A 15,117-nucleotide genomic window follows, 5' to 3' on the forward strand; every position below is an offset into this window, starting at 1 on the left:
ACCTGGCCAAATCAGCAACAGTGAGTTTCACCCCATCTGCTAACTTCACTCCTTCCCAAGTCCTCAGAGCGGGTGACATCTTCCAACCAAGTCTAGGATCTGGAGCAAGGAGGGATCCCCTTCCAGCCTGTGGGAAGCGCTGGGAACACATATGTTAGTTTGTCATTTGGAAGTCTGCTAATACGTTGTAAGCAGCACAAGACGCTTGCCTGGCTTCCCAGGCCAATAAACAATGCCATTCCAACTCCTGCAGCAGTCAATAGAAAACAGTCCCTTGTCTCCGCCATCCAACAATTCAACAAACATTTGTTCCTGTTGAACAACCCTCAGCCTGGCTCCATCTGCACCCGCTCCCGCAAGGCGAGCGCGGCGGCGGCAGCGGCACCAATGCCCTGCCCCAGGGTCCCGGGACCGGAATGCAGCCCACCGGAGGGGCCACTCGCCCAACACCACCGAGTCCCGAGGCTGTAACGTGTGGAAGACTCAGAGTGTGGCCTATAGGAGGCAGAATCCCATTCATCAAATGCTGCAAAGGGCTGTTCTTTGTTCACCAACGTACGAAGTACAGTACGTGTTAATGAACCCCGGCGGTCAGATGGAGGGAGCCCGGCTTCAGGGGGCTTCCGGGGGCGAGGGACCCGAACAAGCTAGCTCGCGCGACTCGCCGGTGCTCCGCCGCTCTGTCCCGCGCCACGAGCATTGTTCCCCAAGTCTGCGGGCGGGGGTGGGAAGCTGGGGGGGGGGGTGCCCGAGAAGCCCCTTGGAGCAACGCAAACCGAGGGCCCTCCCCGGACTCTGGGTGTCCTCGCCGCCTTCGTCCCTGCCCCACTGAGAGAAACTCCCAGCGGGAAAGCTGACTCCCACAGGCTTTGCAAATCAAGGACTGGCAAAAATGTGACTCGACCAGTGTGCCCGTGCTGGACGGCCCTTCTCGCCATGTGCAAAGCCACGCCGGCGCCCCCCACTCCGCAAGACCCCGCCGCCGCCACCCCGCGGGCTTCCCCCTCCCGGGGCAGAAAACCCCCTCACCCCTAGGGCGACCGCCCCGGCCGGTCCAGCAGCCGCGGAGCCCGCCGCCGTGCGCCCGCATCCCGGACGCAAACTTCCGCGAACAAAAGAGTTGTCTGCAAACGGTGCGGGAACTTCGGGGCGAGCCGGGGCGCCCGGGTCCCCGGGTCCTGGCGCCTTCGCCACTGCCGCGAGCCAGGACTCAAGTTGAGACGCGGAGAGAGCACACCCCCCGGCGCAGCCGTCCCTGCACCCGCCCCGGGGAAGCACAGACTTTTCTGCAGGGGCCGGGCTGGCTCGTTCCCCTGGCTGCGCTCTGACAAGTCTCACGCGTGCACCAGGGGCGACACTCAGCGCCCCGAGAAACCACCCCACCCAACGCGAAACAAGGCAGAAAAAAAGAAAACCAGTAATTTTTTTTAAAAAAATGGTAAGAATAAAAACCAAAACGGCAAGCCCAGCACACGCGCGAGAGGGGTCCCTCCAGCCAGCCGCTGCGGCGCACAAGGCAGGGACCACCGCTCGGGACCAGCCCCCCGGCCGCCACCGCCACCGCCGCCGCGCAGCCCGGGGTCGCTTACTGTGCGCGGGGGGGCGCTCCGGGCGCGAGCCCCGCGCCGTCGCCAGCGGCGCTCGCCAAGTCGTCCCGGCTGCCCGCCGCGCGTCCGCCGCGCGCACGCTCTCCTGCCGGCGCCGAGCGCTTTGTACCGAGCGGCTCCCAGGGAGGAGGAAATCGACTTGTCACTTCCTGAACTGTTTGCAACTCGTCCCTTTAACCGGTCCGGGCCAGGCCGCCCGCGCCCGCCGCGCCCGCCGCCGCCGCGGTGCCGCCCGACCGCGGCTGTGTGTCGTTGGGTCGGGCGCTCTGGCGGTGGCGTCGCGGGGCCCGGGCGCTCGGCGGCGGCGGCGGCGGCGGCGGCGGCGGCGTGCAGGAGCCGGGCGGCGTGCGGCGGCGGCAGCGGCGGGCGAGTGTGCAGTGCGCGCAGCCGCCGGTGGGCGGAGAGTGGGGGGGTCGCGGCGCGCCGCCGGCGGGGCTAGAGGGCGTCCTGCGAGCTGAGCCGCGCGCTGCTCGCCGAGCTCGCGCCTGCGAGGCCCCGGGACGCGGGAAGTGGCCCCGGGTCCGGGCTGCGCCGCCGCAGCCACCACCCCCGCGGCTGCCCGAGCCCGGAGCCAGGGGTCCCGCGGGCGTCTTCCCCCTCCCCCCGCAGGAACCGGGGCAAAAACCCTGGGCCGCGTGGACTTCAGACGTCCAGCTTCCGGGTTGTTGGGTTTTGAGGTTTCAAAGAAACGATCATTTCGGTGGCGTGCTGGGCAGCAGAGGATGGGGGGGCTGTGTTAGCGTTGTCACACTTTGGGGAAATAAAGCGCTAGTGTCCCTACTAGGGGCGCTGATCGAAATAAAAGGAATGTGTACTTCAGAAGCCACATGCAAAATATATGCAACTGGTGAAGGAAGGATTTGTGGTTGCTAAGCAGACGCAGAGCATGTTTCGTTCTGTAACTTAGGATGTTGACTTAAGTTCAGGAATGTAACCCTGATAGAATAAGCAGAGTATTTTCATTGTACGGCTCACCTGGGGGAGGGGGACTGTTTTCCTTGTGAAGTGAAGCCCTAGATTTCCCATTACTCCGTCCTACTAGTGTATGTTATTTTATTGACCTTGTATCCAAAGAGATTTTTAAAGAGGTTTTTTTTAAAAAGAACTCCCCTATGCCTGTTTTGTGTTCTCCTTTGCCAAAAATACAAAACACCTCATTACTTTACATGGATTGTGTCTGCGCCATTTGAATGGTCCTATTCATAAATCAGGAAACTTTTTCTGTTGCTTCTAGGAACATTTAATTGGTTTTAATCCAATGTTTCAATCCCAGTATCAAACATAAATGAACAATTAACTTCTTGAGCTTGTATGCACTTGGGAAACTATTATATTTCATGGCTATCGCTGCAATATTTCAGTTTCCCATCACACTGGACCCGTTCTTTTTCAGAAAACCATGAGCTAACATCTTTCACACCAGCTACAGCTCCAGTGATTTCTTCTGCACGATTAGGATGAACAACCATCAGAAGGATGTGCGTCTATTCATTCAAATAGATGATGTGGGATATAACCAATTCATCCTACAAAAGCCAAAATGAGCTAATAGGCAGAATGCTAAGATACTGATATCCTTATCCATATACGCTGCTTTAGAAGAATTTACCAAGGGCCAATTTTGAAAGGAACGAGAACGAAGTCTCCTTAAGTTAGACAAAGAAAGGCACAAGGGATAATTTGAGAATGCTGCTAACACTTCCCTAATGCCATCTTATCACGTGTCACCACGGCCTTCGAGAGCTTTTAAGAACATAGTTTAATTTACTTTTTATTAGGAAGCCTAGAGTGACTCCTGCTGGCAAACATTCAGCTTATTCCTACAATTACCAGTTCATCGGGTCAATGGAGAAAACAAAGTGCAGGGGGTGGGGGGGCTATCCAGAACCTGGAGACAATTATTGCAACCATGATTCTGGTTGCTTTCAGGTTGATTTTAGATTCACAAAATTCCAAGGACTGTGGTTATGGCAAGCTCTTTGCTGCAACGCCTCCTTTCCAACCTAAAGCAGCCTGTTTTTCTGGTTCTGAGGCTTTCTTGCAAGTGCACAGAACTAAAATACCTGCTTAAGGAGTTGTGCTACTAACCAATGAATGGCTATTTCTCATGTACTTAATTTGAATTTCCAGAGGCTAAAAAAATATACACATTAAGGCCTGTGTCATTTAACTTTCCATATTATGTGGTTCTTCCCACATTATGCAGTAAGTCTTATCTGAAACACCCCCACTTTAGGGCGCCTGGTGGCTCAGTCGGTTGGGTGACTGCCTTCGGCTCATGTCATGATCCTGGACTCCCAGGATCGAGTCCCGCATCGGGCTCCCGGCTCAGCGGGGAGTCTGCTTCTCCTTCTGATCCTCCCCCCTCATGCTCTCTCTCTCTCTCTCGCTCTCAAATAAATTTAAAAAAGGGTAAAACACCCCCACTTTTTAGGGCTATGCTACATAGTTATTATTTAAAAAGTCCTACCCAAAAGGTTGTATATGAGAGTTTTGCTCAATTCAGAAGAACAAATATAAACTCAGTCCCACTCTGGATGTAAAACAATGTAAGCTGTAATCGGGGGATGGGGGGCTAAGCTGTCTACCTTTGTTCAATCCTTAAAGGTCAAAGCCAAATCAAAACCAGATTTAGAGCACAACCAGGCACCTAAACACAAATTCATAAGCCAGTTTAGGAATAAATCCATAAATAATCCAAAAATGATCACTTGTAACTTTTCCATTATCATTGATCAACAACACTAACTTGGGTAAACCACGAACAAGTGGGAAATACAAAATGTAGGGATTACATACAGTCTCACTCCAAGACCAATATGTGAAACCCAGGGATAAAGCACAGCAATACTGGCTCTCCTAGGTCCGCTCAAAGCAGAAACACCAAATGGAGGAATGCTTGTGTATATGGCACACATCATGTCTACTCAAAACTGCCTGGGAGAATTTAAACTGAGTATCACTCTATACTAGAGAGTTCCCCTATTCCAAGTGTAAAGCTCTTAAGCAATAGAAGACAATAAGGGTGTATTTTATTAAGAAAGGGTGTAACCAACTATAACTTGTATCAACAAGCTAATCAAGTATTCACCTAAGCACATTTGTGCAGAGGAGGGTAAAGGTTGGGTTTTAATATGCACCAAGGAGTGTCCTAGGTAGTTAGTGGGTGTTTTATTTTTGTGCCTTTAGAACCAGATTAATGTGATATTCAAGCAACAAGGAGCTAAGCTTTGAAGTCTGAGCAAGTACCAGTCAATGTTGTTCAGTTTTACCCAACAAACCTGTGTGCCTATAGTTGTAAAAAGAGTTCACCACTAAAAAGTGATAAACTAGTTTGTCTCTGAGAATAACATAGTATTCTTTTTAGAATAAAGTGAGTGAAACAAACATCAAACTTGTTATACATTGGACCCAACAGCACAGTATGCAGATGTGTGTATTAACCCCTTTATTCAGCTTCCAAAAGCCACTGCCTCTTTGTCACAACTGTTGTATTAAAAGCCAGTCATTCACATTTCACACTGTCCTTTCTAAATCTGAAAAGATCTTTTATAAAGCAGAAGCTTTTAAAATTGCTTGTAACAGATGATGGGAAGACAGACATGACCAAGTCCACCTGAACCATTTTCAAAGAAACTGGCTACTGAAAGAAAACAAGTTAGCAAAATACATTTCTTTGAATAATATGTAAAGTTTTTGGTCATAGATGAAAGCCAAAAATCTGAATCTACTATAGGGACAATTTTCTTACATAGATCTTATTCAGAAAAATAAGTTCTATAATTGTTCCCCCATCTATGAGCCAGCTACAACTAACAGCCCTACCTACATAAGCATGTGATGACACACTAATCCTTCTGTTCTTCCCTTTCTGTCCTTTTTATATTGTGTTCTGAAACCTTTCCAATGATGACAATGAATTACAGCTCTGGCTGGAATCTCTTCCATATAGACAGATATATCCACACATAGAGAGAGAGAAAGGGGTATCTCCCATATCTATGCACATACCTTTTTTAAGAGGTACTTTGATTCTTGAAGACAGTTACTTTTTGATTCAAGAACTAAAGAAAACAAATTTATTTTCATTGAAAAATAACCATGGCAGTGAATTTAATGATACCAATCTAACTCCTTTGATACAAAATGAGAGTTGAAAGCAGCTTGAAGCGGAATGCCTATTGAAATCAGTGCACGTGAATCGGCCCAGCTTTGTAACGAAACGTCTAGCACCATTGAGGTACGAAGCCTGCCAGCTGGGACAGCATTGTGCACCACAAAGTGTGGGTTGTAAGCCTAAGTCCTGAGCACAAACCCTGGTTTCCAAGTTGGCAGGTGCTGAAAACACAGCAAATGTCACGCTTGCAACTCACTGGATGGAAGAACTCTGGGTAATGTAAGCTAAAAAGAACAGAGCAACAGTTAAAACTTATTTCACTTTGCTACTTTTTTTCCTTTTTTTTTTGGCAAGTTAATAGTAGCTATCGGTGTTATGTGCTACCAGAAAACACAAACGTGAAAAAAACTGACACTGAAAAGTTTATGCATGGTAAATAAGCAAAAATAAGTATAATGAAGGCTTTTCACAATCTACAAAGTTTCTGGTGTATGTAAAACTTATCAAACCTATTTTACTATTTTATTAGTAACACTGAAAAGCATAATTCATTCTTGACCTTTCCCGATCTATTTGTAATCTGAGCTGAAGTACTCTAATATCACTATTAACATGGTTAGTCACCTATAACCTAGCCTGGCCTCAGTTACTCCACCAAATACATAACTAAAAACAAGTTACAATATTTTCATATTGTTACACATTAAGTTTTATCTAGAAAATATTTCAACAGCACACCCACACTAAATGTTTATTCTATCATCTTCAAAGGAAAACCATTTCAATTTTTTTCTTATATATCCTTAAGTGGAATTCAGATTTAGTATTTATGATACAAGCCCAAAATTTAATTTAATTTCTCTCTCCTGTCAACTATCTACCATATAAGTCACTGCCTCAAGAAAAATCTATTTTTAACTCATCCCTAGTGGTATGCTCAAAGCTGCTGCCATCCTGCCTATCCTCATAAAAATTAAACAGACTGAATTTCATTTTCATTAGGTAGAAAGGAAACTGAAATTACATACAGTTCGTGATTTCACAGAGTTTGAATACCCAATCTAAAGACTGAATCCTTTGGATTTAAAATATCGAGAAAAAAAAAATTGGTCTCCAGCTCCAAAGGGTAGAACATCCCTAGGAGCAGTATGAAAAGAACATGTGCCCTACATGGTATGTCAGCCTGTGACCTTCTTAACTCTACTCAGCAGTTTGTCAACCTTCTATTTTAACCAAAAGCAAAGACGTTTTGTTTTATTGTATCCATTACTGTTTCTGGGAGACCCTAGCCTTGCCTATTTTGTATGCACATACCCTGCACCTGACCCGAAACAGAGAAGAACTGATACGAGAAGTTAGCTTACTATTTTAAATACTACTTTACAGCTTCTCTTAACTTTCACAAAGAAACCAAACAAAAAAAATCTTGATCAAAACCAGGTTACTTAACTATAGTACTATTAAACTATCTAACTTTAGTAAACTATCCTATGGACATACATTATCATCATATCGACCTCATCCCTATAGAACTTTTTATTTTTTTTTAAAGATTTTATTTATTTATTCGACAGAGAGACACAGCCAGAGAGGGAACACAAGCAGGGGCAGAGGGAGAGGGAGAAGCAGGCTTCCTGTGGAGCAGGGAGCCCGATGCGGGGCTCGATCCCAGGACCCTGGGACCATGACCTGAGCGAAAGGCAGCCGCTCTACAACTGAGCCACCCAGGCGCCCCATCTATAGAACTTTTTAAAAATAGTTCAAAGATTTAAGCTCTTTGAGGCTGACCAGAGAAAGTGACACTGCTCTGGCCAGCGTTTCTCCAGTCACACTAAGCAGCCCAGGCACTGAGATAGTCACTTAACCACCAATAAAAAGGTTAAATAAACAAACAAATCTGAAAACCAAATGTTTTCTAGACTAGGATAAACAACTGATTCACTGTAAATTATATACGATACTGTCAGTTCCAGTATAAACTAAGGTCAAATCAGATAAACTATTTAAAGTATTATCCAACATCAAACTTTGAAATGTCACTGTGAATGGCACCGTTAACTCAACTTAAAACAAGGAAAACAAGTACGATTCACTGATCAAAGAAATCAAATCTAGATGATGCAAGGTAGAAATCAATGATAAAATCTTAGCCCACTGCTTCCTAAATGCCCAGGAAAACCCAAATCCAACTCGGTTTTCATTAAACCTAATGCATGGTTTGTTAAGGGACCTGCTCACAGTTCCCTTGTTTCATGTCACTGGAAATAATGCCTTAGTATGCAGACCTAATGAAGAAAGGTGCACCATGTCCCTGACCAATTCCAATGCATCCACATGAACATTTTCCCCATTGTACCTACATTACTAAATAATTACCACTCAAGCAGACAATGATCTTAAATCTGAGTATTCTTAAGAAGTCTGCTGAAACACATCATAAAGAACATTTGGTGAAAATCTGGCATTCTAACTGATCCTCATTTCTTAGCTAAATAAAAAGGTGCTTCAGCACCAGCCCTATCTATAGACTCAAGAAGGAGCTACACAGTAGGATTTTTTAAGAGGTTCTGGAAGGCCCACCTGTTGCAAATGTTCACTCTTACTCACTTATCTACCACTCCTCTCTTCCCTCACCTAAACACTCTTAGAATACAGTCGAACTGAACGTATTAACTCAGTGGCACTGAGGGGTAAAATTTCCAACAAGTCAATACATTAGCTACAACGGGGAGAAGGGGTTCTTGGAGAAAAGACTAGTGACTGGTGTGTGCTAGGAATCATGCTAAGCTGCTTCACACTAATTCTTCTCATTTAACATTCCTGACCCTGTTACAGAAGGTCTCCACAACTGCTTCTCTCTCCACTACACTGGAACTGCTTTGAAGAAAGGTTCTGAAGGGAAACCACATTTAAGTAAGTATTACTATCCATTAGGCACTTTACCAGCACCTTTAACATACTTCAGCATCCCTGAGGTAGAGGACAGAAAGACAGTAACCCAGAGAGGTTACAAGGCCTGAGAAGGGCAGACCCATGTACTATCTACTCAAGCATGGGTCTCTGCATAGCACGAGAAGGTAGAAGTCTCAGAGTCCTGGGACTTTATGGTTCTAAATTAGATCATCTGTGAGTATGATTCCTTTGTGTTTGCTTAGACCCAACCTTGATCTCTTTCTATATGTAAAATTGAAGGAGACTAAACAATCAGATGTAAATTTCTGAGTTTCTTGGATAAAACATGGTCAAACAAATTCAAACTAAATTATCAAAAATATATATGAGAGGCATTCGATACCAAAATCTAAAGTTTACCAATGAATGCACAAAGATGTTTTAGATGGAAAAATACATGATTTTTTGCTCCAAATGTTTTATTATATGTACATCTATTTCTCATGTACGTAGACACATTGACTTAACAGAACGGTAAAGTGACCTAACAACTGATATTTAGATTTAGCTAATGGGAGCATTTAAACTTCTCATATATAGTGGAAACCTATATTTCTAACCTAAATTTCATAAGCCCTTCTCTAAATCTTAGATCAATTTCAGCAGGTATTAGGGACTGAATGTTTGTTTCCCGTCCCCAAATTTACATGTTGAAGCCCTAAGCCCCAGTGTGATGGTATTTGGAAGTGGGGCCTCTAGGAGGTAATCGGAGTTAGATGAAGTCATGTGAGTGGGGCTCTCCTGATGGAATTAGCGCCTTTCTAAGAAGAGACACCAGAAAGCCTGCTCCCACACTCGCTCCCTTGTAAGCATGCACAAGGAGGCTGTGTGAACATACAGGGGGATGGCAGCCACCTGCAAGCCAAGAGCAGAGGCCTCAGAATGAAGCCTGCCTTGTTTGCACCTTGACCTTGGACTTCCCAGTCTCCAGACTATGAAAAGTAAATTCCTGTTGTTTAAGCCACACAGTCAATGGTAGCCCAAGCTGACTAGTACAGGGGTAGAGAACTAAATTATCACCTACTGAATGCCCTCATTTTACAGAGAGGAAAACTAAAGCCAGAAAAGGAAAGCGACCTGCCTCATTCCAATCATTTTTTCCTCCCAAATCCCCCCCAAAATCATTTCTCTTTGATATTTACTGTATTACTTAACAGATTTCCAACACTAGGTTACTATAAAATGAAAGGAACAAAAATAAATTTCAAGTTCAGAAAATAATCGGATACTGCATGTGTCACAAGTTAAATCATTAATCAAATGACTTAACAAAATGATCCCTCTTACTTTTGGCTACCTAACATCTTTACCATACAGAAATTCCAAGAGGAAAGCTCAGAGCACTAAAGCAACAAACCTCTGGAAAAGACCAGCTTATTTCATAGTGGGGTCCAATATGTGGATTTCCCCTCATAGCTGAATCTGGTTAAATTTTTTTTTTTTTTTTTTTTTTTTTAGATTTTATTTATTTGACAGAGAGTGAGAGAGGGAACACAAGCAGGGGGAGTGGGAGAGGGAGAAGCAGGCTTCCCGGGGAGCAGGGAGCAGGGAGCCCGATGCGGGGCTCAATCCCAGGACCCTGGGATCATGACCTGAGCAGAAGGCAGACACTTAACGGCTGAGCCACCCAGGCGCCCCTGGTTAATTACTTTTTACTTAAATAATAACCACAACAATCAGCACTTCCAACTACAAAACCATATGGAATTCAGTCCTATCTCTTGAACAAACTATACTATCAATTTTTTGACCCAAATGGTTCTCTTCACAATGTGAGCTTTCCCTCTACACCTGTGAAGGTTTCCACAAGGAATAAACACCTCTGACTTGTGTGCCTTGCTTATGATTGCTTCTCAAAAATCAACAAATATTATTCTCATTCACAACAACAGCATAAAAGCAGTTTCGCTGAATCACAAGTGGGCCGCAAAAGGTTATATTTATAAATAAGACAACATGCAGTTTTTCATTCACAATTTCAGACCTGTCTTCCAAAACTTGCACACAGCTCTTTAATGTAGCCCAGTATGTTTTATTAAATGCCACGTTATGATTTTCCCCATTCAGACTCCAACTAGGCTTCTTGTTGAGGACATGGAAGGAAAACTTAATTATTGCTGCTTCAGTGCATCTAAATTTATTTCATTACCAGAATCAACAGAATAGGGGCTAGATGCTGTCGCAGAAGGGCAGACGGATACAGAATGTAAACTGCTCCTTCCTCTCCTCTTTCCCCGCCCACCCCACCCCTCCAAGTTCCATGGTTGGAAAGCATCCTAACGTTTTTTTTTTTTTTAACCAGGATGTACTAAAATTAGATGGGAACAAAGGACTGACATTTTCATACTAGAGGAGGGGTGAGGAGAAAACGTGCACCAGCAGCACCCACTCTCTGCTCCATTTAGCTCCCTCCCCCCGACTCCGCCCATCTTTGACAAGCAGCTTGGACGGCCTGAGCAGGAGAGCTGCGACCATCCCAACAGCACTTCTATTCTGCTAGAGTCACAGAGAATAATAAACAGCTTCACATCTGTAAGTATGTTAATGAAGAATAGAAATACAGTTCATGGTCCCTTTATTCAACAGGAGTGTTTTCATATTTCTTTTTAAGCTCCTCATATAACATCCAGGATATACTTACCCTGGTTCATGTGTAAATTTTTAGGTATTTGGGAAAACAAATGTGTTAGATTGGCTTTTCTTACAAAGTTTCTGGATAGCATGTACAATAAAGATCACTCACAAACATACCTATTTTCTGATGCAGTAATAACAATACATATCTTAAAATATAACATAAAAGAATTTATCATTTCTTCAGAATGGGCCACTTAAAAACAAAAAAAGTACATTTTGGTTTTTTTCCTATCTTCCTCTAATAAACTGGGCAAGTAATTTGCAACTAATCTAAGGCACAATTGATCTCTTGGTTGTAAAGTCTTTCTTACAATGGTATCAGCATGACAAAAGTAAATTCAGCCAGCCTCTACATCCAGTTTTTGAAGTTCTACTCCATAAAAGCAGGATATTGATACATTCATGTCTTACGAATTATTCGTATCTTTTTAATTTGGTTTCCCTGGGCCTAAACTACAGGTCTACACAGTGACAGCTCAAAATTCAGTTAGAGAAGCCCTTTTAATGATTAGTCTAATGCACTGAGTTGTAAAGATTTTTTAAAACTCAGTAAGTACCGACTCAAGCTCTCTTTTTTCCTGGTTACTGGAGCCCATCTTGACATCTAAGCTGGAAATGAATGATCTTTCAACAACACTCCAGGGATTTTGCTAAGGTCATATTCAATCATTCATTAGGCTTCTTACCCCTCGCTTTTCAGAGTTCTATTGTAGAGCTGGTTTTATTCAGCATTTATGTAGCCTGTGGGCTTTAGTATTTGTCTGCTTAATGTTGAGTTTCATTTCTATGCCCCTAACATAGGAATCCATCAATTGACCAAAGAATTTCAAACTATTCTTTTACTTTTCTAACAAATTGCATGGTGTGTATGAAGAATAAATTAGCATTAATTTTCTTCCATTAACTGTTAATAAAACATGCTCATGTGCTCCCCCTTCGTCTAAGGACATCTCTGTTTCCTGCCTAACAGAGAAATGACAAGGGTTTCCTAATTTTTTCCCACTAAGCAATTGTCCTTCAACCTACCATGCTCCTGGTCTCCCACAATCAAGCTCTAGGTCATGGGCAGCCTCCTTCCAGTGAAGTGTACTAGACAAGACTCCTTTCAGAGCCCATCAACACCCCCCCCACACACACACACACACAGTATTAGCTAAAGAGGTTACTACTGTGGAACACAAGACACTTGGTCTCTCGCTTTCAAAGCAGAAAGCTGTCTCTGGAGCACGTACACTCTAGTTCACAGTGCCAACAACAGGAAATCAAACCCAGGCCTCCCCACAGCAGCAGAATGCTAGCCTGGAGAGCAACTGAGTTTTCACATTTGTATATATTTTCATTATGGACTAGCAGACAGACACATACACGCATGCATAAATACATAAAATAAAATTATTTAAGAAAACATAAATCAGAGTCTATTGACATAAGCAGGGATACTCTGTTTCTTTGCATATCAATTTAGGGGAAAATGTTTCAATGGTTGGAGGCTAACATAGGTTCCTTAAAAATTAAGCTTTCTACTATATGCCAGATGAACGTGAATTAAGGTCAACACAGAGTACTATATTACAGAATCACAGAAAATTAAAAATAAATGAACTGAAACACATTATTCACTCAAAGACTAAAAATCTTTTATGTATGTTTACCTCCCTTCTTCCCCCCCAAATAACAGAAAACTTCATGCATGTCACAGACGAAGAAGAAAGGCAAACTTGCTGCTACTACAATGGGGGAAAATCAATTCAAGGGCAGTTTGTACTTATTTTAAAATGGCTTCAGTCAAGCTGCCAAGAGTAGTGTCAGGTTTGATTCTCATATGCATAAATGCCAGCCCCAAAAAGCAACTCTAACTTGTGCACCTGGCTTAAAACAAAATGTTCTGAAAACTTTCTATTTGTTAATTGGTGTAACCCACCCATTCAGCCTCAAATCCCTTCGGACTGGCCTGCGAGCTTCCTCCACACAGAAGCGAAGTGCCGGCTCATAACATCGTAATGAGAAGCAACAATGGCGTGCAGGCTCTGGAGAGAAACTTCGTTTGCATTTCAAACAAGTTTCCTCAAAATAAGAGTGTCTTTTGATGAAATAAAATTACAATTCCAACTTCTTATGCAGAGAAACCAGCACTCACTACATAACTCACTGCTCCCTTTTATAACCGTGTAATTCCTTCCAGTCACCCACACAGTCATGTGCTTTAACGAAACTCAGTTTAATAGTCACATATTTACAACTTGCTTCAGTAACCTGGGGCCATTTACTAGCCTGGTTTTTTAAAGTGTGGTATTATTTGAAAATACTAATTTACTGTTCGATTTTGGGACCTTCCATTTGTTCTAATTTCAACCTGAGAGGCCGGCTTCCAGCAGGATTAACTGATAAGGAGAGATGACAAATCCCTTCTCCTGACCTGAGCAACAGCTCCACGATTCCCCCAAATCCTCCATCTTTGCAAATGGAACATACATACCCCGCCACGAGGGTGACTTGCAGAGCTTTTCAACAAAGGCACACTCCCAAGCTATCAGTGAATCAAACCCAACGCCTCAGTCTGGTGGCACAGAAAATCCATTCTGTTAGAGTGGTGCTTTAAAATAGCATATGTAACAACTCAAAATTCTAAAAAAAAGTACTTCCACACTACTATCATATTTGATATCAAGGAACAGTAACATGAGAAAACAACAAAGACCAGATCTCCTCAATAAATTATAAACTATTTTTCTGTGGTTTAAGATCCTTTGCCTAGTTTGTAAAATCAACACAATTTTTCTGTAGGTTTAAATCACATATATTTTGAAGTAACTTCTCACTCTTTACATGTTAAAAATTAAAGCTTTTCAAACAATGTTATTTGTGTTGAAAGCTAATGTAAATGTCTTCAGTTATCTTGTGCAAGGCAGGTAGTAATCTTAATGGTTGAATAATGTTGATTTAAATCAAATCCCTCTTCTCCCCCCACCCCCTGCCCCCACTCAGACATACAAAAAAAAGAAAAAGGATTGTAATGCTAGACTTACTCATTACTAGGTTAACATTTATCAACCAAAAACCCAAAAGACCCAAAAAGCTGAAAATCATCAAAAATTGTATCACTTTAAAATTTGTATTGTGGCTCCAATATGAAAATACTAGCCCAAATAGAAAAATGGCATATATTAACATGTCTTCAAAAACATTAATAAATAAACTGTTTCTCTTCCTAATTAGCCCTAACTAAAACATCTTTGTCCCCATGTCTCTGAAGGCTTATATATACATATAACCTACACCACCCTTTCACAAAAGAATGACACTATTCAGTTCTCAATTAGGCAAGTCTGTTAAGACAAAAGGGAGATGGAGAAAAGTAGTGAAGGATGACCTGCTAACTCACAGTCCACAGACCAACACTGTCACTAACCAGAAGCCGCAGAGCTCTTGAAAATTCAACTACTCAATTTCTCTGGACCAGTCCCGGTTCCCCTACTGAACTTTAAGTATCAATAAGGCAGAGACTTAGCACCTGGGAAGCAGAATATGCTAGGGGAAGAGAACTGGTTTTAGTCAGACCCAAAGAATCCTGGCTCCATCCTCTACTAGCCTTTCTAGCCTTTTTTTTTTTTTTTTTTTTTTTTAAGATTTTATTTCGGGACGCCTGGGTGGCTTAGTTGGTTAAGCGTCTGCCTTCGGCTCAGGTCATGATCCCGGGGTCCTGGGATCGAGCCCCGAATCAGACTCCCTGCTTAGCTCTACCTGCCGCTCCCCCTGCTTGTGTTCTCTCTCTCTGACAAATAAATAAAGATCTTATTTTTAAGT

General features: G+C 43.3%; 1 protein-coding gene across 1 annotated transcript in view; it reads right to left on the bottom strand.

Moving 5' to 3' along the window:
* The window catches only part of FAM53B (family with sequence similarity 53 member B), a 119,799-nt gene that overhangs the window by 103,801 nt on the left and 881 nt on the right, over window positions 1-15,117 (bottom strand). The window lies entirely within an intron of this gene.

This window comes from Zalophus californianus, chromosome 15 (genome assembly GCF_009762305.2).
Source record: "Zalophus californianus isolate mZalCal1 chromosome 15, mZalCal1.pri.v2, whole genome shotgun sequence".
In the NCBI taxonomy this organism is placed as follows: domain Eukaryota; kingdom Metazoa; phylum Chordata; class Mammalia; order Carnivora; family Otariidae; genus Zalophus; species Zalophus californianus.